General features: G+C 37.8%; 1 protein-coding gene across 1 annotated transcript in view; it reads right to left on the reverse strand.

The window, feature by feature from the left end:
- TENM2 (teneurin transmembrane protein 2) overlaps positions 1 to 27,530 on the reverse strand; it is a 2,247,577-nt gene that overhangs the window by 1,799,674 nt on the left and 420,373 nt on the right. The window contains exon 5 of the mRNA XM_059733461.1: positions 6,458 to 6,508. The gene's annotated coding sequence lies outside the window, so the exon portion shown is untranslated. The remainder of the gene's footprint in view (positions 1 to 6,457; positions 6,509 to 27,530) is intronic.

A 27,530-nucleotide genomic window follows, 5' to 3' on the forward strand; every position in this document is an offset into this window, starting at 1 on the left:
AGAGATGCTTCAGCTAGCATTGTACCATGTGCAATATAATCTCCAGAGACCTTTAAAAAAGACTGTTGGTATTCTCTAGCAGTGAATAAGAATGAAAATTGATTTTTGTTACACTGTTTCATGCTACCAGAGAAAGGAGAGAAAGAGACTAGCTGTTGAACAAAAGTGTTGTGGAGCTGGAATGGTGGTGTGTTTTCCAGTGTCAGGAGCTGTAAGGGAAGTGTGGAAAGGATGCAAGTAGCAGCTAAATGCATGGCAGAGGTTGTGTGACATGCATGTATTGTTTCATTCTGTAACAAGAAGCCAAAGAGCAGGGGTTAGGAAAGGTTCTATGCAGAAGCTCAACAGTGTAGCAGACAGAGAAAGACAGTGTAGCTTTAGAGGTAGTATTTTTACTTCTAATGAGGTTCTTTAAAATCTTTAAATGTTAAAAACAACTATTTCCATTGTCACACAACACAACTGATTAGGAAATAGGGGATTGGTTAGGAAAGGATGTTGATAGGGGAGAACAGGAGCTGAGAGAGGAGTAAGGGGCTGTGTGTACACATGGAGTTCCCAAGCCACTCCAAAGTTGAAGCTGGATGTATATTGCAAAATGGAGGGTCTGGACAAAAAATGGATCACAAAGATGTTATTTCAATTACTGACTCCACCATTTGCACCACCGGCATTTCTCACATTTCCTTGGAAAGTTGGTAGGACCATCTGTGGTTAAACCACAAATCACTTCATATAGAAGCTAAAAGAAGAGCTGTGTGTAACACCAGTTTTTCTATTTTACTTGTTTATCCTCTTTACCTGAAAAAAACTATGGCTTTCCTTGATTTCTTAAGCACAGACCTATGTAATACATTTCTAAATGACTTCTTATAAATCAATGCAGTTGCCTAACATTATTATAAAATCAAGGAAAGCTCCCGGGGTGGGAAATTATATGAGCTAGTGGGCCAGTTGGGGATTTTTGGTGAGCTATCATGGGCTGGGTCAGCTCCCTCCACCCTGCCCTGAAACAGCTCATCAAAACTCAAGTGGCTTTGCCCCAGGCCCCAGCCCCACTCTGACATGACCTTGCAATCCTGGGGTCTCCATGGAATCTGGCCCGGGACCCATGTGGACAGGGCATGCCTGGCTGGGTGGATGGGATGGGGCCACAGGTGGGTGGGGAGCAGCATCCAGCAGTGGGATGGGCAGGTGGGGCCAGGGCCAGCAGCCTCTGCCTGCAGAACCAGCGCCCACTACAAGGACATGTGGGCAGCAGACTGCAGCTCTGCCCAGGTCTGGGCCCTGGCCCCATGCTGTCACTGCCTTTTTGCTCTCTCAGTGTTTTACTCCCAATTTTATTTGTCTATTCCATTGGAAAAGGACAAAAACAAATAAAGAATTAGAAAAAGCCCCCATGAAAAAAGAAAATCTGTTTATTTACATTTCCTGTTTGACAATATTAAAAAACAGAGTAAGAGAAAGCAGTGATATAGGTACCTTGTGGGGGGAAAAAAGCAGAAGAACAAAAAAGAAGAAGCAGCCCATGCTGAAAAACATTAGAGGCAAGAGCATTTTTGTGGTATCTTTTATCAGACCAATTGTATATTTGGAGAGATGATGGAAAAGCTTTTGAATTTTTTTCAGTATAAAAAAGGGTTTTTTTCTTTTTCATTGAAAAGGGGGGAAAAGTAAAAAAAAAAGAAATAAAAGCTGTGTATATTCTATTGAAAACTGTCATCATTATATATATATATATATATATAATAGATAATACTATAATATATATAGTAGCTTTAGAATTTATAGTAGCTTTAGAAGTTAAGGCAGGCTGATGCTGAACATTTTTTAAAGTGGGAAGTGTTTTATAGACTAAGTTTTCATTTGGTGTCATACTTCCTTATTTTATTTATTTATTTAGATGTCAAACATGTTGGTATGAGTAGGAGAACAAGATTTCTAGCTTACTTCCTACACACACACACACACACACGAACTTCAAATTTTCCAAGACTTACCCTCCCTACTTTTTAGATTGTGTGGTTTTCTAGTACCTAATTTACATATCAAAATGGATATAAAAATGCTTCATTTTTCACTAGCAGACCTATAATAAAACATGCGTCCAATGAGAAGCTGAAGCAGGGTAAGAATTTCTTATCAACAATTCAGAAATGTAACAATAGGTATGCATTATATACCATGCATTTACAATACTTGCCATTTAATCTGAAATGCCCATTATTTAAGTATTTATAGTACTGAATTACTAGAGCACAGTAGTCTGAATATTAATATGGTGCTTAAAGTACAAGACAGTTGTGTTATCAATGCATTTGCCAATGATAAGTCATCTACAAGTCAGAAAATCATAGAACTTAAAAATGCATTGGGATATATATTTTTAAAAAGCCACACAGCAAATCTACATAGTCACTTCCTTTAACTAGCATTATGGATTATTTGTAGTACAGTATTATGAGGTGACATCAGCAGCAATCAAAACCTGCGTGATAACGGTGCCACACAAATAACTAAGAGAGGCATGTTGATAGATTGTGATAAACTGTTGCAGTTGCCAAAGCAGAAGAGAATAAAGAGCTGAAAAGGTTAGGACTCTTCATTTTGGAAATGAGAAGACTCGTGGGGGAATGGGGGTTGAGTAGGACTGAGGTGTATAAAAGAATGAAGGATGTAGAAAAAGTGAATAGGAAATTGTTAGTAACTAAGTCCCAGAATATTAGAATTAACAGGTACCTATTGAAATTAGCAGAAGATAGTTTTAAAACTATCAAGGGAAAGTATTTTTTGTGCAGTGTGTAGTTAACTTATGAAATCCATTGCCATAGGAGCACACAGTATAGCCAGGTTCAAAAAGGGACTAGACAAATTTATGGATGATAGATCTATTAATAGCTCTTAAACAGAACAGTCAAGAGATATTTCCTCTGGAATCTTTAAAACAAGGATGGTGGATGCCAGGTTAGGTAATGAACAGGGGATACATTACTTTAGATATACATTGTTCAATGTTCTTCCTCTAAAGCGGAGATGCTGTCTGCATCAGCCTGCACACAACACAATGACAGTTTAGGGTATGCATTGCATGCAGTACCGGCACCAGAAGAGCCCTGCATGCTGGACCCGAGACCAGTCCAGATTGGATAGTAAGTGGGATGTGTTCTGGGCTTTCACTTGCAACATTATTCCCTTTAATATTTTTACCGAAGATTTTGAATACAACTCTGCACATGACGGCTTAAACTGCAGAACTTTTGATTGACTTATGAGAAGATAGAACTGCTTCAACATCATTAGGAAACAATTGTTAACACCAATGTTTAAAAGCTATTATAGTCAAAAGAAAAACAATTATATGCACTGTTTTTAAGCTATTACAACTTTTACCAAATTCAAAAAAACAACTTTTATAATATCAATTTGATGCAAGTTAGCTGTTATCTCAATTATCTGCTCTTTGGGGCAGGGACCTCTAGCACAGAAAGATCTTGGACCATGACAGGGGCTCTTAGGTGTCATTGCTATATAATACTAATCATCAGGCAAGCATGTAAATAAGTGTGACAAGTGATTGAAGTTAAATTTCTAACTTTCTGTCATTTTACACTTGATATTTGTCTCATGACAGATTTTATATTCATAGTGTTGAGAAAGAAAGTTGCTATTTATTTATTGTTAGAATTGTGGCATCATGAAAAGCTTTTATGTTTTCAGACGTGAGAGGAAAATCTATCATATTGATCTTCACTAACTGAAGCTTTTCATCCTACTGTACACTCAGCAATCAGTGTTTGAGCTCAGCACCCAATATGCCTAAATTTCAGTGTATCAGAAACTTTATCTCCAAGTTCTAAAATTATAATGTCAAAATCTAGCACTTTCACAATAAAAAGCTATGGCTGCCTATCATTGTTTGGTTATTATATGGTTCCTATGTAGCTAAAGCTGTAATTTATAAGCTATATATTATGGCACAAAACTGTGACTCCCAATACATGGTCAATTACACCTTTGCCTTTGAACAGGCTTTTCATTTTGCTTGGAATGCCCACACAAAATCCTGAGAAGCTGTCAGAGCACTAGTTTCCATATTTTATACAATATATATATTCCTCGTTAGTGACATTTAATCAAAGCAAGTAGCACATTTCAGACGTGTGTTCTAATGTTCGCCTCACTTAAATGAGTAGTTCTTACTCACAAAAACCCTGCTACTCATTTCCCTGGGACAAAATGCATGAGTAAAGGCTGCACAATGACCTGAGACACTTTCATACACGTTCATATATTTTCATTCTCTCCTTACCAGTGTACATTTTCCTCACTGTTTTTGGTTCATATTGATTTTTTCTTCCATTTGCTTTTTCATTCACATTCCAACAGCTGCCCAACTTGAGCTAAACAAGAGTGACATTTCTGACCTAAGTTCACAAAGCTCCAAATTACTGTATCTCATGCAGATCTACACATTGAACTCATATTTGCCTCATAAAATTGTAAATCTGCTCTCCATTCCAAAGCTCTAGCTTTCTGGTTATTTAAGTTCTTAGAAGAAAGGAGTATCATATTTGTTGGATATTTAATGTTCTGTAGCTCTGCAGTAACTAATGGAAATCCTCTTCTCGGAAATTGAGTGGGGAAGACATTCCTGTACAGTATGTCATTTCCAGACAATGTTCTCTTAATTTTTTAATGCAACTATTATTTTGATTTATAATTGCACTGAAAGATTTTTTATTAATCCATTTTCAGGATATGTTCTTTGTTATTAGCAAATTCAGCTGTAACTCTTTAAAAGGAATATTTTACGTACATTTTTTATTACTGTGATGCATAATATAGTATGGTGAAACTGCGACCATGTACATTAATCAGAACTAGTATTTGTGATGCTGGAATTGTCTGCATCACCCTGTTTAGTTGAGGTAAGGGATGTTTTTGAACTTGAGGGTGATTTTCCTTTTCTTTTACCTTGCTCAAACTGGCATTACTGGTGTTTGTGGGTGATTGTGTTCTGTTGCACAGCAGTGCGGAACAAGTACTGCCTAAACACTAGGATAAAGTATGTATTTATGTTGTCATTTCTTTCAGCTTCTTTAATCTAGAGACCTTGTTAAATGGCAATGGTATTTATAACAGTCTTCGTACCTCTTACCTCTGTTTGATTACTCATCATAGTCTGGCCCTTCTCTTCTTAAGACAAAAAGTGATTTTGCCATTGATTGCAATGAAAGCAATATGGGGTGATGGTGAAGTGCATGCTTACTGCAAAGACTTCCTTTTTCTTAAAAAAATGCTGTTTTATGGTTTTTAATTTAACTTTTAGTTAGATGAAATTTAATTCTACAGTCATAAATCATTTGTAAGCCCAACAGCTTCAGAAGTATTTCATTTGATGCTTTCCAGTCATAATTAGCAGATGAATTAGCTAATATTTGGTTATAATTGGGGTTATTTGATATCTCAGTTTTTTCACTTTAATTCATGAATGAAGAAAATCCTGGGTTGTTTTTTTTTTTTAAATTTAACTTAAATAAAAACTGTTCATCGATAATTAGTTTATCTCATGCTTAGCCACATTTTTATCTTACACTGTCAAGACTTGGTTCTTTAATAATTTTAAAGAAACCTCTGAAATTTGTTTTCTGATCCATGCTGTGATGACCTTGGCTATATAAAAGGTTAAGTGTGTTTTCTGGATTGCAAACCTTTGCCTCCTAGGCATCATGTTATAAACACTGTCTGCTTAGTTTATAATCATATCTTCTTGTATACTTTTGTTTTAAAAAATATGCCATTCTTGTTTTTCCTTGCTGCTCCTGCATTTCTTTAGGAAAGAACAATTTTTCTGAAGCACATACACAGAATAAGTCATATCAACAGCAGTATTACAAATAATGGCCTTTGATCTCCTAACTTTCTTCATTTTCAGAAGTGTTTTAAACATGAATATCTCGCACACACATATATTATAGATATAGCAAAATAGCACATACACACGCATACACATATAAATATGTATATTACAAAATAAATAAAAAATGTATTGAACCTAAGACCAAGGGAATGAAAATAACTCTCTGGCAGGATGGTTAAGGGATACTCCTGGGAGACAGGACAAAGGATGCAGGGCAAGGAAGGTCAGGACTGGATATCTCCTTTTCCCCTTTGGCACTATCATCTAGGACATAATATGCTACATCTTATTGCCAACATTGTTGCAGACTTACCCTTTCCTTTGAAGGCTTCATTTTCCCAGCTGATATTGACTGTCGATATTAGACTTTCACATGGTAATAAATGACATGCATGTGTATGTGTGTGTATATATATGCACACGTATACATGTCATTTACTATCATGTGAAAATCTAATAGTGGCAATCAATACCAGTTCAGTATCTATCTATCGTACTTTCCAGATGTCAAAAATAAAGATCTTAGACACTACTTACCTTGCTTTCTGTGTACTGCAAGATCTGTGACCATCTACTCATCCAGCAATTCTAAAGAAAAGGGAAAGTAAATATTTTCAGTGATTTTGTCAGCCACTGTATGGCTGCTAACCATTGAAGGTTTAAAATTCTGGTTTTTACCATTAAAAAAAGTACAGCAACAAGTTACTGAAGATCTCTATAAAGTGTTTTACAATTTATCACATACTTTCTTTTAATCAAAAATGCGGTGATGGATTTGGACAGCTCTGCAAGAAATCATCCATCACTCCATTACCCTCATTCTTTTACTAATTAGGAACTCATCTGTCTGACTTTAGCTTGAGATACTAATACGGTTTTATCATTTCAGATTCAGCTAGCTATTTGGGGATCTAGTATTGCAAACTTGGGCCTCTAAAATTCTTCATAATTGAAACAGGAGTTTAGGGATTTTAAAGGACCACATGATTAAGGCCATTATTATTAATGTATGGCTCCACATTTTTAATATGGTAATAGCACCCACAATTTGCAGGGGTTGATGGCACATATATTGCCAGATGCAATTCCTAGCCACCACAGAGGTGAGACTGCTAACTATAATCTGAGTCAAAATGTATTATCTTAAATGAATTACGCTTCATAGGTCCATAAGGTATATAAATACTGTCAAAGGTTACTCAGCATAGAAGTTCACAATATTATTCTATTTTTAAAGAAAACTTCTTCAGTAAAATAGTATACATAGAAGATCAAGAGAAAAGGCAAAATATTAACAGATTCACCATAACAACAGTACAAGTTGCTTTTACTCTTTTCTGTTGCTTTAATTATATAATTTGAAGCAAAAGCATATTAGTAAAAGCCTCTTACACAGGCTTAACCTAGCTTGGATTTAGGCACTGCTACAACACTTCTGATTTTTGTCTATTAAAAAAAAAAGCAAAACAACAGCTCCCACCCTTGAATAGAGAGGTGTCAAGAAACACTTTTAAAATAACAATGAACATGGCAAGGCTACTTTTTATTAACTTAAAGGAGGTGGAATAGCTACAACAAAGAATAGCACTTAAGAGTAAAATGCATTTGTATAAAATTCTCTGTTCTGAAGCAATTAGAGCTTCATTTACAGCAGCTTGTTACCAAAGTAGTGCCAACAGTGCTTATTAATTAAAGGTGTTTTTTCATCCTTAGCCCCTTTGTGAAGGAAGTGAGAATTACCCTACTGTTTCTTGGGAATTACAGTTTTCTAATCAATTTAAAAATAGGGGTACTGGTTCTTCCACCTACTTGCCCTACAAACGTTCTCTTACATGTACCAGACATTTTGATGAGCCTCCATCATATTATACATACATTATGTTAAATATTTCTGTATAGATTTTGAATTATTTTGTATATCAATCAAAATCCTTGCTGGTGTTCTTTTAAAGTGACTTTGCTCTTTGCTTTCAAACGAATGTGTTGTTTCACTTCCCCCAAAGAAGCTTGGTACATCAAGGAAAATAACATCAAGTGATAGTGGGTTCAAACATGTTTCTAATCTTTACAGCCCTTCAGTACTTACATTAAAAAAGTGAGGCATAATTTATTTCTGATGAAACAGAGATGCTCAGCTCTCTACTAATAGGATCCTCAGGGCAAAAGGGGTAGAAAAAGCACTAATGAAAAAAAAAAGAAAGCTTCACCCTACTGTTTTTTTCCCTATACTGGAAACAATAAATTAATAATAGTGTTTATTCTGATTATCATTGATTTAGGATAAATTGTTCTCATTTAGCAAATGGGAAAATGAATTTCAGTGCCCAAGGGACTGCAAACATAAGACTATGCCAAAGGCTATGGTTGGAGAGACATTTACAGACCTATTCAGCATTCCTGGATTAATTCCAGTCATTGTTGATAGTAGGGAGGCTGATATTCTAATACTATTTACCATTTTAATAATGCAAGTTGATGTTCCTTTCCTCGCCTCCTTACTTCCCGTGCTGTTCTCTCTGTTACTGTTGTAAAATCTCTTTTTATCCTTGAAGGGTCACCTGCATCATGCTTTCCCTCTGCACTGAAAAACAGCAGCACAGCCCTCTCTCATAGAGCAGCGTACATTATAGTAGTGTTTATGTGAAATTCTTATTCAATTAGTCAGTAAAACCAAAGGAAAATGCAACAAATAACCTTAAAATTGTATTCTGTCTTTTTGTATTTAAAGGAATAGTATTGAAGCATCATGAAAGCAACTGGGATATAATTATTCCTCTACAAACACAGTGTTTAAGTGCAGCATTAAAACTATTTTCAGTTCTTCAAAGTATTTTATTCTCATCATCATCCCTAATTTTGAAAATAATGAAACAGACACTGCAGAACAGGTACTAGAGTTGGAGGCATACAGAAAGGGCTTGAGGCTGGTATTGTATTTCCTCCCATGGAAGTATCACCATTTATTACCACTCATTAAAATTTAATTTCATACAGCATATTTAAAAGGTCATTCTTTAAATTTGAATATTGTAGCTGATATTACTTAGTGGTTAACTGATTTGAAAACACAAATTTTCACAGATTTTCTGTTTTAAATTATATTAAAGATAAATCTGATTCATTTAAGTTTTAACACTGAGAACAGTTTATTCACTTGAATCAGCAGGGGCTCTTTTGTTTTTACCTTAATAAAGTTAAACCTTTTGTTAAGGATTTTTAATATTGTTTTTTACAGCAGCAGAATTATGCTGTGTGCTCACCGACTTCTCTCTGTTAACTGCCTTATGAGATGTAGTACTTTTCTGTGTATAGGCAGTCCTTGGACTTACGACACAATTGGTTCTTGAAAACTGCGTCTTCAGTTGAAATGTTGTAACTTGGAACCAATTTTCCCATAGGATACAATGTTATAAATGGGGGATTTGTTCCTGAACCTAGGCCCCATACCCTATTTTCACTATTTTAACCCAAAATTTTGTACTCAATCAATTATAGATGAGTAATATAGCTACATTAATGTATTTATATTGTAAATAGTAATCATATTGATTAGGAAGAACTTCGTCAAGTGACTTTGCTGGAGTTTTTGAAGGGCTCTTGGTTGGACTTTTTGAAGGGTTCTTGGCTGGAGTCTTCTCAGGAGTCCTGGCTGCAGGTTTTTTTGGAGTCTTGTCTGCTGTCTTAAAGAAAGTGTCCAAGGATATTTGGACAGATGTTCTCCAAGGAGATCAAGCAACACGTCAGATCAAGCATTGTAAAGTTGAAACTGATGTCAGAAAGTTGAAACATGATGTCAATGTATAAATGCTGTAAGTGTGAAACGTCATACCTCGAAATGTAAATTGAGGACTGCCTGTACTGAGTTTTTTCACATAGCATGCTGATGTTTATTTTGAGTAGAAGTCATGAACTAAGTATGGAAAACACAACATAAGAAGTGGGTGCCTAAATAAGGCTCCTAAGTCCATAGTAAGTAAAGGGTTCAATTCAAGGGTCCAGCAGGTTGCCCTGAAATCAGTTCTAGGAAGTATAGGGTCCATAGTGGGAAGCACTTGCTAATATTTTCTTCTGAAGGTGTAGGCCAGCAGTGCTTCTTAAAGAAGTCATTAGTCAAACCAACAAGCATACTGATTTTGCAGCTTTTGGGAATAAGGGGCTATCTATCATGACTGACATATCCAAGTTCAAACAGAAGATCTGCTACCAAGGAATGTCACCCAAATCTCCTGGTTCCTTGTTTGAAGCCGCATCTACTGAAACACGCTGCCACTAGAATGTGTTTTTAAACTCCTTGTCACATATTTCTTAAATGTCAGGAAGTCAATTTTCCCACATATACCAAAAAAAGTATTTATTTTGACTTTCAGTTACAAAGTATTGTAGACTTTTATTGGCAATTACTAATGATGATTAATTTAGAGTAATATCAGGCTAGAGTTCTAACCACTGGGTCCAAAATTGGGATGAGTTTTTATGCCAGTGTTAATAGATTCAGAATAATATGGCCATAGGGTAAAAAAAAAGGCATAAAAGATAATACACATTATTTGGGGGGCGGGGGGGGGGGGGGAATAAAACCTAAGGGAGATATGGTAGTCAGGAAGGTGACTATTGAAGAGATTGGGACAAATCTTGCTTATCTAGGAAAGACACAGGGGTAAATTAGGACCACTGTCCCATTATTATCATACACATACATACCAGCATGTAATCTTGAATTACAGATTTACACACAGAGTTACATAATTCATAAATACTTAAAAAAAAATAATTCTCACAGCTACAGCATGAAATCTAAGGAAAATACATCACAAAGTTCTATACAATACAACATGAATGTTTTTGTTCTGTCACTTTGGAAGTAACGCAGGTCATTCACCCCCACACTTTGAGATCCTTTTAAATGTTCATTTTGCATAATTTTAAAAAGGAAGCACAACCAAGATAGGTGGGAATAGCTTTGAGGAAGGCTGAAAATTCTATAAAAAGAGCATGCCAAAGCTCTGAGTGGCTGGAAAATGACAGCAAATCTGGCCCAAAATGGTGGGCAAATTGCACAATATTGTCATATTTCTTATGAGAGAAAAATGAAGAAAATTGCCAGAAAATACAGAAAAACTGTATAAAAATGTTCAACAATTGCAGACATGCTTCCATTTCATCCAATATTTTATTTATTATTGTTATCTTTAAATATGACACATGGTGGACCTAGCCACTGTGCAATTGTTCCATTTACACAGTTAGCAAGTATAAATTCTGCTTTCAGCTTTGCTCTTTGATCCTTATGCAGACTCTCTGCGATTGATGTCAGAGACAGAAGAGCTTGGAAGTCAGAATAAGGGGACCGGAGAAACACAACGGCATACATGAAAAGTAACCTGAATCCTCAATATGAACAAATACATTTCTGGTTCTTAAGAGCCTGAAAAATGTATGTTCCAATAGAAAATAGCCCACCATTGAAGCAGAATGCCCTCTGTACCCCTCATCCCCAGCACATCTTGAATTTCAAAAGAAGAGGGGAGTGCTACAGAGATAAAAGAGTAGAAAAATGCAAAAATATAGGAGTCCCATTTTCATATATGGATACCTTTATAGGATATTCAAATCATATATTTAGATTCTTAACATGGAATGCACTGGTAGTCAAAGGTAATTATTTCATGTAAATAAACCAACAGAAAAAGAATATTTTTAAGGGTGCCATGAGCAGCAGTTCAACGATGTTTTCACCTTATTTTTCAATCTGTGATTCTATTTACTATTTACTTTCCATATCCCATTCCAAAGACAAAAGGCCAGTTCCAAAAGAGTACCTGTGTATCTAATGTAGTGCTTCACTGTAATTGCACATTGTAAGTTCAAAGCAGTGATACTGAAAACACCAAGTTTGCTGGACCCTGACACTGGAGGTGTGTAAACTCCATTTGGCTAGCTTCATTTTAAATATAAATTCCCTCAACTACCAACAGTTATGCCTCTAAACATACCCACAAGTATTCCGGTCTTCAAGGGCTGAGTTGATCAGTGCCTCACTCATGCCTAGTTAGAATCCATTAACTAGGCGTTTTGCCACTTACATAAACCGATGGGTTTCATTCAGCAGTTATTCTTAGGACATGCCTATTGCACGCTGCGAGAATAGGGCTCTACGAAAAATACAGCTGCCACTCTCTTTTTAACATATAGTCATCAGAGCCAAAGGATGTGGTGATATGGTGGCATCCCCGCTTACATGTTATATCCTCCTAATAGAACACAAACTAATGAAGTGAGTAACTTAAGTTAGTTAATTCCTTCCTTTGGGTGTGGGGGACTCCAAGCCCACAATTCTCAACAGACTGCTCTGTCCTTTGCTCCTCCAGGCCCTGCTCCCAGCACAGTTTCTTTTTTTAACATTTGGGTGAATTCGGGTGAACGAAGCCCCCCTCCTTTTTCTGGATTCTTGTCAGAGTCTCTTTGCCCAACTAGCCCTGGTTCTCTCCAGTCACTCTGGATCCTTGTCAACTCTGTCTCAGTTCTCCTACCTGCTCCTTCATCACCCGTCTTGTATTATGTTTCAGTTTCTTTGTCTGGTATGCTCTTCCACATACTGGCTACCAGCCTTACAGCCTCCAGCTACCTCTCTGGCTCTTGCTTTAGCAGGTTTCTACTGAGAAGGTGTAAATAGGTTTGTTTAACAGATTATACATTGGTCAAATTTGGAGAGTTTCATGGAGATGGCAAAATTCAAATCCCTGACCTAAAGAGGATCTCTCTCACTCAGCAAATTTCAGGTATCCTCATATAAGCATTTATTATAGAGCTTCTGAGTGAAAAGCCTCCAGAGTTACTTAAAGTGGGTGAAACAACACCATTTTCTTTAGTCTTATTCTAGTCTGAACCTTTTTGGCTGACCCCCCCCCCCCAAAAAAAAATAGAAGCAAATGCATGGCATAGAAGATTTCAAAGTGAAAAATGGAAGTCTAAACAGCTTACAACTAGCTCTCACCTATAATATTGCTACTTAATGCATTTGAATATGAAATGGATGTGTCACTAGGTGTGTCATATTAAGCACATGTACTTACAAGTAGAATCTGAACATTTTCTTCATTAACCATCTTTTCTTCCAATTCTGACCATCTCATTCTTTCTTCTTTTTTACTGCTCAGTCCCTCATTCCTTCATCTCCTGTGAGCTGTTAAACAGCACACTCATAGACAATAATCTTTAATATACTAATCGATTTTTGTTGACTGATTGATTGGCTCTCTTATGATTAGAATAAAATGAAATGTCCCCAGGTTTATGTAATTCTTGCTGATAATATACCAGGCAGTCATCCACATTCCTAGTGAACAGCATAAGCTACAGCCACATCAAAAGGAATGAAAAGAAGGATTAGTCTTAACATCCATAGAAAAAAAAAATGATGAGAGCAGAGAAGCAGGGGTATCCTAAAAAAATGTGGATTTGAAACATTCTCAACTCCCTCGAGGCATTAGTGGGACAACTTCTTACACCAGCCTCCTGCTCCCATTCAGCCTTTGCAGACATGTAAAAAAACGAATTAATGAGCATAACAGCTGGAGTTGGGGAGAGTAGAGTGAATGGATAACAGGGTATTTAGCAAGTCATACTCCTGACAATAGCTTTGAGGGGTAGGCAACAAAGGTTAAAAAAATCAGGAAGCAGAAGGGCAAACCCTTGCCAATTCTATTTCAGATAAGCAGAACCAAGGCAGTATTTGTAGGTACTATACCTCCTGTGTGGAATAGAGCTCTTTAGGGACTTTCAACATTAGCACAAACAGGCTAGGTAAGAGCTGGGGGTGGGGTGAAACAGGAAGAATGCCTTGCATTCAAAAGCTTGTCTAACTTTACCCCAGCTATGCCATTGGTCCATAAAAGATATCAACCCCCAAAAGTATTGTCCCTCTCATAATTCCTGGACCATCATGCCTACAACGTCAGCCTAACACTACCTCAGCTGGAGGGAGAATTTCTTCACCATTTACTCTCTCTAGTGGTACCCTGCATTCAGCCTGGGTTTCAAGCCAGGTATGGAGCTGGACTGGAACTTAGGGAGGAAAGACAGTCCAACTGTATCCAGGATTTCTGTAGTGAAAAAGCAGGATGTTGGAACAGAGCCAGATTATTGCTGAAAGTAGCTGCTTCCAAACTAAGACATTTAGGGCATCTATGCATGTGCTCTGGGATGGACTTTAATTACAGTGACTCTGAGAGGTGCATCACAAAAAGAACATGTCCTGTTGCTACTGCACATTACTGCCAGCTACTTTGCATTTATGTAGTACCTTATATTGGAGGTACTACACTTAATGCACTGTAGCAACGGCACTTTAATACACATGTAAATGTGCCCCTTGGCTATTACTTCTTTGGTAAAGGTTAGTATCTATTCTAGTTATAGAATGACATCTACACACTGTTAAATATATGCAATAACATGAATCTTATATTTCTGATAAAAGGAAGTGCTTGAAATGGCCAGAACATTAACCCAAACAATTGAACTGAATTTGAATGTAATCGTTGGTGATAATCTGTCAAAAGTCTAGCCAGCCTTCATTTATTTCAACTGTTTTATAACTTTCTATCATATTCAGGAAGACAGAATAAAACCATTGAGTGCCTATACATGAACAGTGAGAATGCTCCAGCGTGCTGTAATTACTTGATTAATCAAGTCTGCTGGAGCATGGTAATTACTGTGGTCCAGCAGCCTCCAGCATCTCATATATCAGAATCATTGTGCTTAAAAATGATGGTGGGGATGCTTTAACTAAAGCTCATTAGATGAGCTTTAGTTAAAGCGCCCCCACTGACATTTTTAAGTGCGGGCACACTGATACATGGGACACTCTAGGCTCTTTAATTAGAGCGGCTCTTGGAGTCACTCTAAATAAAGTGCCCCTTCCACACACCCCCGGAGAACGTGTATAAATGCCCATTGTCTACTGCTATGAAATGAATGCATGCAAAGGATATATTCAACATTATTCAACTGCTGCAGGAAGGCAGTTTCATACTCATACAACTTAGCTCTCACCAGAAAAAATAAATGCAAGTTCCAGAACCCATGAGAAATGTTGTTCACCATGAGGAAAGTAGCTTTTGTTTTCATAAGTTGTTATTCTGCTTGGCAGAAATCTAGAATTACATTTAAGTGAAAAAAGTGTTTGAGGAGACATCTCACTGAACAAAATTTGCAGACTGCAAGTTTTGGCTTAAGTTCAGAGAGACCTCCAAATATTTGAATGGTTTTCTGAACTGAACTCCAAGCTCTACAAGTCTGATTGCCATTTGGTATGAGGAGGTACAGACAAGGAATAACTTTTGAAAATAAAGATGTTAATCTTTTCCATGGATCCACTAATAGAGATGGTTGAAAACTAAAATAAATCTATTTAATACATGACAGAATCATGTGTTGTTAAATAATATTTGACTAATTCTAATGCTCAGCAGGAGTTACAAATGCTGTGGGAATCTATCATTTTCTGTTCTGCAATTTAAAGGAAATCAATGAGATTTGCAAGTTCAGAATCTTGCCCTTAGGAAATTGTCCTTATCAGTCTATAAAGGGCCATAAAATATTGTATCATATGAATAATAATGCCAATAGTAGGATAAATAATATTGTTTCTAAATTAATCTTTTCCATAAGGCATCCACAGTTCTTTCAAGGTACTTGTTCTCTCTATTGGCAGGGTTTCAAAGGCAGTGATTCAGCCTCCAGGGTGGAAAGATGCCCTGGCAATTGCTCTAAAAACACATTTCAACAATCTTCTCCTTATCTACAAAACAGCAAAGCTGCGTGAAAATTGTGAGGTCTCTGAATTTTGCCATTCAAACCATTTCCTGGTCACTTTTCTATTATCTTCATAAATTCTTTACAGTGAATGCATATTTTTTTCTGAATAGGCCCTTTTTAACCAGGGCATCTGCTTAGACAGAGTATATGAGTAGGAAGCAATAATCTAGATGATGGAAACAAAATGTCCTTTAAGATGCAGTTTGCAAACTCACCCTTGTTTGCTGTCTATTGCCTATTTTTAAATAATGCACAAATCAACTCCACTACTATGGAAATAATCAACACAGGATCAAAACCTGGAGATTCTACTAGAGCACAAATCAAAAGCTGCTGGAACCCAACAGCTGGAGCCTGTCTCATTATTTCAGTGTGCTTTGATGTGCTTTTTAGCCAAGTATCCTAGAGAATTACTTGCAGATATGTCTATCTACAAATTCTACATTGCTTATACATTATAGCTTCCAACAGAGATAAATACTGTAACTGAGTTCTCATTTTCAAAATAGAAATTTCTTTTTCTTATATCTTCTATTAAGCACAAAATCCTGTAAATAGCAGAATTGAAAATCAGCTGCAACTAATAAAGGAATCAAGTTTGTTATTGACTCTGAGCTGCTAGTTTCCATTAGATTATCCATCATACGTTTATTGTATGATCAACTGCCTAATTAATTTCGTACTGGTGTATTTAGACAGAATACTGTATATGTTTCAATGGGGTTTTACTATAATCCTGCACCTGCGGCCTCAGAGATTTAGACAGCTCTCCATCATAAGTTTATACTGTGTCTATAATGACTTCAGCTGGAGCATGGTTCCAGCTATTCAGTCTTTTGAAATATAGAGGTATTTAATTTCTGAGGCACTAGAAATTTGCATCTGTGGTTATGTTTCTTTGGACTTTAATCAGATCAAAGTCACTGAGAGATATTAAGAGAGTTAGATACAATATTTTGCTCAGACAGTTTTAGTGGATAAATCAGACGCTGTTTTGATTTTCCCTGCTTATCTGTTAATATGAACAGATGCAATCATGCTATTGTATAATGAATGTTGATTGCCAACAGTATTTGGTTTTGCAACCATTCTGTAGTGATAATTAAAGATAACTTGATATCCTATATAGTTATAATTAAAGACTGCTTTGTGTGTTATATTGTATAAATAAATACCATAGAGTATGAGCAGACTCTGTGTCGTTCATTATGCATTCCATATTTTATGGAGACTAAGTCACAAAAGTCTTGTCACAGAAATGTTCAGATGCAAAGGGCAATCTTCATTCCAGTCTAAAACTTGTGTTATTTCTTCTTTTTGGGTTTGTGGCGCTTGTACTCAGCCACAGCTTTGTTCTTAATGCTATACTGAACTATTGCTTACAACTTCATGCACGAATGGGGTATCTAAGAAATGGGATGTGTAGAGTAGTACTGGAACCACCAAATTAGGTGCCAGTGGGCACATCTACACATGCCATTAATGCGTAGATGTTCATGGGAAGTTCCTGGGTACATAGTTTATATGTGTGCCCAGACTGAAGCACATTGAGCCGGGTCACAGCAGCCACAGCTGGCAGCAGGGCGGGGGGTCAGCCTTCCCATCTGGGGCTGCTCTGACTGGATTCAATGTGCTGCGGAGGGGTTGGCTGCAGCACAAGGGTGCTTCAGAATGGGGCTAGCCATCAGGCAGCACCCACACAGAAGCACCCTCATGCCCCAGCCAGCCTGGTCAGCAGCTACATGTATGCTACTGGACATGAAAAAAATCTGCAGCATTATTTACAAGTCCTACCCTGCTATGGAGTTTATTAGTTTCCTGGGCCCTAATAGGGATGCATGTGTAGATGCTACGATGTTTATTGCACAGTTAATTAGTCAAATGTGCAGTGAAAGTCTTGTGTAGATGTTTCCAGTCATACCTAAGATCAGTGAAGGCAATAGAAGTCTTCAGTTAGCTTTTGACCAGACCCATGCCCTTTGCTGTTAAGAGACAAATTCTTTTTCTACATTACCGTGGGCAAAATTGTAATTTCAGGCACAGCCACAAGAAAGTGCTGTGCCTTAACTGTTTTGTCCCATAACCACTGGATTACTCTTCAGTGATACTCCTGTACAACCCCATTCTTCTGGTACTCCCTTCCTTCACTGGGAGAATATGGAATCCAACAGCTGGAGCCTGTCTCATTATTTCATTGTGCTTTGATGTGCTTTTCAGCCAAGTATCCTAGAGAATTACTTGCAGATATGTCTATCTACAAATAATCCATGGCAGGGGGTCAGACTTGATGATCTGCTCAGGTCCCTTCTGACCCTACCTACTATGAAACTATAAATAAACTACCTCAAATCGTTACAGTGCACAGAATAACCCCCACCTTTAATTTCCAGCCAGTCTAACTGTCCAATGGATGATATAAAAGGAGACAGCTACAGATCCTCATCTCTTGGCTCTCTTTCTCCACTTGTGCATGAAGCATGGGCACAGTGGCTCCTGCACTTTCCTTGAAGATGTAAACATGGCAGGGTATTGCTGGCTCATGAGAGGGTTGAGAATTTACTCCATATTACTCTTTTATGACCAACCCCCAATTTAGACCTTTGTGTTTAACAATCAGACCTAATTGCCATGTTATTCAAGTTTTGCTTTTGCATTACAGGGCAAGGATCTGAACTGCCAGTATAATGCTCAACCTCTAAAGAGTTATACACCTGCATCGAGAATGCCTATTTTTGCAAGCCAGGGTCCATGTTTACACCATTCCTAAAATAAATCTTGAATCTTGAGCCCTGCTGTAATACAAAAAACTTGCCATAGCTAATTTCTTACAGGGAAAGACAGATGCAGGTAGAAAGATTATGTGCTGCTGCTTTTATAACTCGAGTTCTGTTCTTCACAACTACTTTTAATCATAATTCAACAGTTAACCTAGCTAGCCTCTAAGATCACTGGTCAGTATACTCTAGCAGATGAACCTATTATAGGAATAAATGAAAGGACTTGCATTGCAGCAATTTTTCCTGTTTTAGACATGGTGTGTGGCATGCACTGAAACTTGCCAATTAAATTATGTTCTTGTTGATGTGAGCCTTTGGCTGTTGAGTGTGCTGTAAGAACTGCCAACATCTTTCCTATAAGATGACAAATTCAGATGTAGTAGATCTTTGATAATTTCAAGCTGATAATTATTTCTATTTCCCACTACAAGACAGAAAGATACTGTGCTTCTGATGTATTTCCATTGTATTTTATTTTATGTTACAGAAAGGTATCGGTTTCTTCAAACATAGAATCTCAGAAAGCATTTTTGCTGACATTCTTCTTGTGACTTTTCATTCCAATTTATAAAGTTACATGTTGAGGAAATGCTATGATACCATCAACTTCCTAGAGGAGCTACCTTGTAAGCCTTGATTAGTTCATAGGAGAACAAAGTCCCTAACAAGTTACTGACAGTTGCAGTTTTAGGACTAGAACTAGGTCAAGTTTATTACCTACATCAATTCTTCTATGTAGCATGGCAAAGACAAAAAAGGATTTTTATTAAAAAAAATAAATAAATAAATAAAAAAAAGCAGAACAGGACTGAAAGTCTAAGTCTATGATGGTTATAAAAGGATCTCTCAACTCTGGAATGGAAATGCCACATGATTTTTTAATTACTAAAACCCAGGCTAGAGGCATATAGGTGCCATCTCCATCTACTATTAAAGGTTTCAGTATTGTAGTAAGTGTTTTTTGTGGAAATAAGTTATGAATGAAGTTAAGAATAAGGTGTTCTCTCATGTTATCTTTGGGGCCATAGGCTGCTATATGTCTTTAGGGACAAGAAGAAGATTAGTAATGGAAGGGGAGATATCTGAAAAAAACTTCTGTTTATCTTTTCTAAATGTTGACATTTCTCCAGACAAGAGGACATATTTGCTGCCTCCTTCGTTTGGGAAAATAATACTAAGATGATATAGTATTGACATTTATCGAAAAATTTGGAGCATCAGTTTAGATCCAAAGTATCCATACCACCTGACTCGAGTCTACAAATATTTCTCTGAAGAACCCATAAGTATTCTGTGAGATTTCTGACATTTTCTACTCTAATCTATTTTATTTAACATTTCAGTAATGGTCAGTGCTGTGTCAGTTTTTCATTTCAGGTCTCATTTCAGAATCAGAAGATCCAGATACCAGTGACCACTACACCTAATGAACAAGAACAGAGAAAATTTATCCAATCTTTTCTGAATTTCAAGACAGATTTGGTTCAAGATTTGAGATATTTCAAGAAGCTTCTTGCTTTACATGTACTGAATTGCTCATCCTTACCCATGATCTTTATTTTTTAAGATAGTTTAGAAATATTTGCAAGTACAGAGACTCTCACATTTTTTTCTCCTGCCATTTTTCTTGCCCAGAACTTCAGAAACATCAAAACTGAAAGACTTAGTTTACTTCACTGCTGAAGCAGACTAATGAACTCTGAATTACTAAATGTACTGAGAGAAGAAAGCGGTCACTTTTTTATTTGGCCATGCAAACAGAAATAGTGTTGTTTGGTGGAGAGGATGTCTCACAAATATAAAAAAAAAATTAGTAAGTGGAGTTTGAAGTGGTAGATAAGAGATTGAAGTTATCAAGATAGAGAATTATTAAGTAAACAATAATATAGTCTTATTATATTTATTAAAAGTAATCCCTAAATTTGTGATGTTTTGGGATAAATTGTAACTTGGAGCACAGCCTTTAGAGGGGTTGATTTGCAAGCTGATACTACCCAAAAGGCATTGCAAATCACAAACACTATTGAATCTGTTTCCATTCCTGCTTCCTCTTTGCTTTACTGCCAACGCATGACAAAAAAGGCTCCAAACCATATGACTAAATCAGTAAAATATGAAACATCCAGGCTTTGTTGAATGTCACACCACAGAGAACAGATTCTAAAGTATAAAATGTGTCTTGTACATTCTGAATCAATTATACCAGTTTTGTGATCTGGTGGTGATGGGTAGGGGGTACAGGATCTCCTGCTCAGATGGTTTAGGTTCCAAACTTCTTGCAGGCCATTATGGAGAAGGAACTTCTCGTGTTGTCCTCCACATAAATAATGCAGACACCTTTCTCTCTTCCAAGTAAGGCTCCTCTATGCTCCCAGATATAATTACTGGAGGCCCTGCCATTTCTAGTTTAAAAAAAGCAGAAGTCCTGCTGCCCGCCAGTTCAAGCAGTGCAAGCTGTCCTTACAGGCACGTTCTTCTTCCTGACTCTGTTTCCAGTAGGTACCCTTTGACAGCTCTGGACCCCTACTTCTTTGCTTCATAAAAAAGAGCCTTGTGAAAGATGGAAAAGTTTGACAGAAGTGCTGGGAGTGTTTGCATATAGAAGAGGAGAATAGAGAGAGCATGAATGTAGGTTGGGTGTCAGCATTTCCACATCTGCTGGACTTCTAGTGGCTTTCTTTCACAGACCATTCTGCACCACAGTGGGAAAGAAGACCTAGAGCTGCCAATTTTTTTCTTCCTTCTTCAGATGCGCTCCATTTGCTTCCTGGTTATGGCACTATCTCAGTGCCAGAGCTGGGGAAAAGTTTGGTCTGACATTGACTTCACCCAAACAAAGAGATAATAGTTGTTCAAAAATAATGGCACTATTCATCAAAATTGTTTCATCCACGTGACAGTGAAAAGGAACTGCAACATTTCACTATTTTAAAAACAAAATGTTCTATTTTTTTCATTTTGAAATGATGCAGTATTTAGCTTAGCATTAAGCATTATTTTAAAAGGGTAATGATAGGGTAAATTAAAATAAATCTTTCATTCCAGGCCAAATCCAATAGTATTTTGGATGCAAAGCATTATGTTGCTGCTGTTTCTCAGGGAAAAATCATTTTGTGTTAATTCCAAACAAAAAATGTTTGTCTTTCTTTTTCATCCAGGAAACCAAAAGCATGAGTTACTCATACAGCTCTACTTATATACGGCGTAGATAGAGATGGAAGACAGAATGAGTTCCAGTGTGGCAGATACCACATATTAAGTAATGTATAAGTGAGACTTCGGTGTACCAACAAAAGTACTGCTTCCCCCCTACTTTCTAAGACTGTATGACTAATCAGTCATTATAGCTAGAGTAAGGAACTGGAGAGTAGGAGCATACTTTATGGTCTGGGTAGCCTTGAAAGCGGGCAAAAGAGTTTTTCTGTTCCTCGGTTAAGCAGGTAGTTCAGTTCAGAGTCTAACCCATTATAATGACAATAGGAGTGGTGCTCTGTGCTCTCCTGAAATACTCTATTTTACTCATCATGATGAACTAATTCAAGGCTTTGAATTTATCCACTTGGGAGCCAGATTACTGTTTTATAAAATAAGGCAGCCCCTGTATTTCCCCTTTTAAAAAGGCAGATTCTAGAAAGCACCTGAAGGAGGATATTAAACACACATACACATCACACTGGAGTACAAACTTGAGTCCGTGTAGAAAAGGGCATTTTTTTTTACGCTCCACCCGCATATCACAGATACTGGGAAAGACCTTCCAATAGATAATAAATAAAGCATAGGGACTATTGGTTAGAGAACCTCAAAAATTATTCTTGTTCTTGTTACACATCTCTGCTGCACTTTGTAAATATTTGGGTGATGGATTTGTTGCCAGGGTTTTTGGCGATGAACATCACACATAAATCACTTGTTCCCCCCTCCCTTGTATTTTTCACAAAAAGCTTGGAATCTGTCCTGTGGAAGCCTTCAGCACTCCAGATGGGTCAGTTAGCCTTGCCAGCAGCCTTGCTCACTACCCCCAACATAATTTTATAGCCTTATGTTTAAACATTATGCAGCGAATATGACTTTTTATTCAAAATAATAATGACATATGGCACTGCTTTAATAACTCTACCATGGTGGAGAGGAGGAGGGGATGGGGTGATGTTTTTTAACATAGGGTTATGTAAATGTAGCAGCTACTAGAAATGGACAGTGAACACTAATGAATCTTTACTGAGTATGACCTACTCAAAATGGAAACCTTCCAGTGTGACATTCTGTTTAAATGGGCTAAATGATGTGATATCAGTCACAGGAGTTTAAAGGTCTGATGAGATGACAAAACATTATTAATTCAGTATCTCTTTAAATGTAAAAAGTATGGCCACAGGGGTCTTTTCTTTTGGCTATCAGAATATCTAATTGTGGATTAATCCTTCACAACCCTCTTATACCATTTGAGAGTTTCTTTCTGAAAAAGAAAAATCATTGCTAGTTGAGTAATATATCATTTACTGCTACTAGTAAGGGAAGGGGGGGGGGAGGGGAAAGGACCAGAAAAGAAACCGTTGCAAAAGACCGAGAGAATAATGACAATTGACTTATTTCCTGTTGCTATGGGATTATCAAAGAAAAGAGAATGGTAGAAATTTAATTTTTAATATCTGTATTACTCCCTGTAAAGTAGTGTTATCCTGCTATTCTAAAATAATTTATGTATTTTTAGAGAACTAACGGACAGATCTGTAATTAAGCTGACAACAGGTTATATTGCCATTTACTGGGAAGTAAGATGGTTGTATGACCACATCAAATAAGAACACAGAGCATTAGCTGTGCTCAAATTCTTGCTTTGTATTGCTATATGGAAACACACATACATACACACACTCAAGTATTCATTTGTTTTTTATGCTTATTCCTTTAATGGATCTATTCAAGAAGAGAATTTTAGAAACTGCACCTAAAAGGCGAGGCATGCTCATAACTGCTCAGAGCAGGCACTACTCCATTCAAAGGAGTATTGAGGGTATCTGGCATAGTAGACCATCACATATGGAAGTTTATGCCTCTCTGAATGAGTCAGTCTCTAAAGTACTACCCTGCTTTGCATTCTGGGTAACTCAATGTATCCAGTGAATTATTTTCAACACATTTCAGTCCAGTTCTGCAGCTCTTCCCAATTGAGGAGAACTTTCACATAGTGATAGGCCCTTTAAATTCAGAACCAGGGTCTATGTCTATAAATAAGAAGTGAAATATGCAAAACCAGAGCACATCCTGCTTAACCATCAAGGCTATGAAGACTAAAAGGCACTAATAAAAGGCACAATAGTATTTAGGGGTGCTTGAATAAAAATTAGATTTACTATTGTTAACTTAGCATTACTGGTCTCATGTAAAGAGTGTAAAAAAACCCCATGTATTTCAGTGTCAGAAAGTAGGGAAGCAAGAAACAATGGGCACCTATACATGCGCAGTGAGGCTGCTTTGACAGAGCAGACTCAATTAATTGGGTCTGCTGGAACGTGGCAATTACGGTGCTCCAGCAGACTCCAGAGTCACATGTATCAGAATCTCCATGCTAGGCCACTTTAACTATGAGCTTTAGTTAAAGTCCCCTTACCACCACTTTCCAGCGCAGGGATGCTAATACACATGACACACCAGGCACTTTAATTACAGTGGCTTTCAGAGCTGCTCTAATCAAACTCCCTCCACCACACTCCTGAAGCATGTGTATAAACACTCAATGTGACCATATTCTTTGCTTAAGTATACTTCTTTTGTGCCATGCAAGTAGTACAGAGGGAGAAGCAACTATCTATATAATAGGCCTGTGCGAAGCAGCTACTATTCACTTTGGATTCAGATTTGGCCAATTTGGGGCACAGTGATTCGATCTGGTGATTTGAATCACTGTCCCAAATCAATTTGGCCAAATCTGATTCAGAGATTTGGCTGCTGCCAAATCAGCCGAATCTCTGAATCACACAGGCCCATCCCCTGCTCACTCTCAGTGGCTGCCCTGCCTGCCCCAGCTCCCAGCCCTTTAAGGAAAAAACAAAACAAAAAAAGCCCACACTCATTGGCTGCTGCCTGGCAGGGGGGCAATCCCCACTGCCCCCCACTGTCCCAGCCTGCCCAACATGGCTGCCCCACCCACCCCAACGCCCAGCCCTTTAAGACAAAAACAACAACAACAGCCTGGGATCACTGGTTCCTGCCTAGTGGGGGGATAAGCCCCACTGCCCCTCACTGCCCCATGCTGCATGGGAGGCTCTTCATAAGTCCCAAGAAGCCCCGAGGCCATTGCAGGAGCTGGTGAGTCTAGGGTTTTTTTTCTTAAAAGGGTCGGGAGCTGTGGTGGGCAGGGCAGCCATGGCGGGGCTGGGAGAGGGAGGTATGGGGGGTTATGGTCCCCTCCCCCTTCTTCAGCCCCCCATCCCCTGCACCCTACTTACCAGCTCAGAGTCCAGGTCCAGGTCCCTGCTGCAGCAAGCAGGGACTGCCCAAGTCACCGAAGATTTTCTTAATCAATTCAGACCTTTTATTTAGTCCCCTGATTTGATTTGTATTTGGAGGTTTGGCCAACGAATCAGGCCAAATCTCCTCCGAATCAAATCAGCACCCGAAGCTTCACACAGCCCTATTATATAAATCCCCTGCTGAGGGACACCCCAAAGTTAGTGAAATCCCCTGCTGGTTGGATGCTGTTGTTTGGAGTTCTTATATATCTGTTCCTATATCCCTCCACAGTAAAGGACCTGAGTTGGGGAAGTATATAAATCCCCTGGCTGCTCTAATTTGTAATGAGGCCAGGACAGAAAATCAATGGACCATAACCAATTCTTTGATATTTCTGGACCTCTCTTTTATCTTTGCTGTGCCCAGCATGGCTGACTCTAGAAAAGAAGGTTTCTCAGTGAATATTTTCAGTAGGTTAATCAATGAATGCCTCTTGCCTCCCGAGGCTGGGGGGGGGGCACAGTGACCACCCACAGGCAGCGCCGGTGGCAGTGAGCACCATGCAGCGATCAGTGACCACCCACAGATGCTGCCAGCAGTGGCAGTAGTGGCCAAACTCAGGGGGTGCACATGCACCCCCTATACATCGCCAATCGGTTAATTAACCTAAAAACAATTCCTATAAAGTAAAATATTTTCTGCTTTGTTTGGCAGTCTGTAGTGGCCCAAATTCACATACAGTGTAAACAGTTCAAACTTAAAATCAGTGGAGATACATTCCTTTATGCCTACATTAAGGTTTTCGTGATAACAATGCAGAGCTCATAGCAGGACTGCTGAACATGGTCCCTTGCTCCTCATATTCACTCAGAGAAGTGGAGATGAGCCAGCAATTCCATGTCCCTATGTACATCAGTGAACTACTAGATGCAAGAAACAGTTCCATGGGAACTGTCAGAAGCTTTGCCAAGTCTTTTCCTTGCTGACCCTCATGACAACCTTTGGCTCATTTTTCTCCTAAGGTCATCTGTTATCTACTCTTGAGGAAAGCAAAACTGCAGGAAGGCAACAAGAAATGTTGAAATATGAAAAGGGTCACTAGGCATATAATTTGCACATACAGTATTATATGTACATCACTGACCGCAGCTTCTCTCCCTGCCATGGCCCCATCACACTTGCTTTTGCCAAATCCTTTACCCCAATCTTTCCCTGCTTAACTACTACTCCATTCAATCTGAGCAGAGCAGCAGCCTTCAGTGATAAATCTCTGTTCCCATCCCTCTAAACTGTGAAGAAGCCTCACTATATACATGTCTCAGTGATATGTTCGCTATTAGCTTTTTGCCTTTCCTTTTCTCATCAATAGTCAAGAGGCTATAGGAATGATCTCTGAATTTGTCCCACTAATGGCAAGTGAATAATAGTTCTAATAAATGTTTGGAGCATTTTCTTTAAATTTGCATTCTATTGTGGTTCTCGTGATATACACATCACCATGGTACTTGAATGCCTTGAAACTATTTATTCACCACAAGGAATTAATCTCAGAAAATGCATGTAATGGTGATTCAACTGAACATTTAAGTATTTAATACAAGCTCCTATCTACTGGACTGTCACTCATTATACCAATATTAATCTATTAGATATGGAACATAGGTTCTTGCTGAATGCTGTGGATTTAAGCCAATTGTCCTCAACCACTCACATACATAAATGGCTTCCACAGTACATATATATATACAATAACTTGAAGAAATGACCGGGACAAAGTACATGCATGTGTATGCATGTACCCATAAGCTAACAATACATGACCAGACCCATAAGCTACCAATACATGCCCTGAATTATTTTTATTAATTTATGATACATTGCTTTTAAAATGGATTCTAAAATTAAGTTTAAAATATAATTTTATGGTATTTTATTCATCATAAACTTCCAGTAGGAAAAGCAGTTCCTAATAAACTAAGTAAACATTTACAGAAAAAAAGACATGGATGCATTTTCTGTACTCTTTTGAATAAATATGTAGGTTATTTCCCCTTCCCCACCAATTTCTTAATTTTTCATACTATCTGAATTACTTTGTCCCATCCCCAGAAGTCCCCCTTTTCTATTTGTGGGTGTTTGACATGCAACAGCCCATTTTAAATTTACTTTCTTTTACAATATTAAGTTTATAGATTTTAGATTTAAAACTATATTTAAATTTTATACAGAAAGAAAAATTTAAAAAGTGCCTAAAAGGGTCATAACCATCAGCTCAGTGGGTTGAAATGAAGTAACATTTAAACCAGGGATGGCAATTATTTTAGCTGGAGGACTGCTTAATGAGTTTTGATTAGTTGTCAAGTGCCACAAGGGTAGCCCTGCCCCTTGACAGGTGTTCTTTCCCTTGGTCATCATCTTGGGACTGGAACTCCCACCCCTAACCCCTGACCTTTGCCACAAGAAGTCCCTCCCATTGCCCCTGGAAGTACTCCTTCTGGGAGGGGGTTTGTCATCTTGGAACCCAAAAAAGACCCTAAAAATCAAACATCCACTAT

This window comes from Alligator mississippiensis, chromosome 9, assembly GCF_030867095.1.
Source record: "Alligator mississippiensis isolate rAllMis1 chromosome 9, rAllMis1, whole genome shotgun sequence".
Taxonomy (NCBI): Eukaryota; Metazoa; Chordata; order Crocodylia; family Alligatoridae; genus Alligator; species Alligator mississippiensis.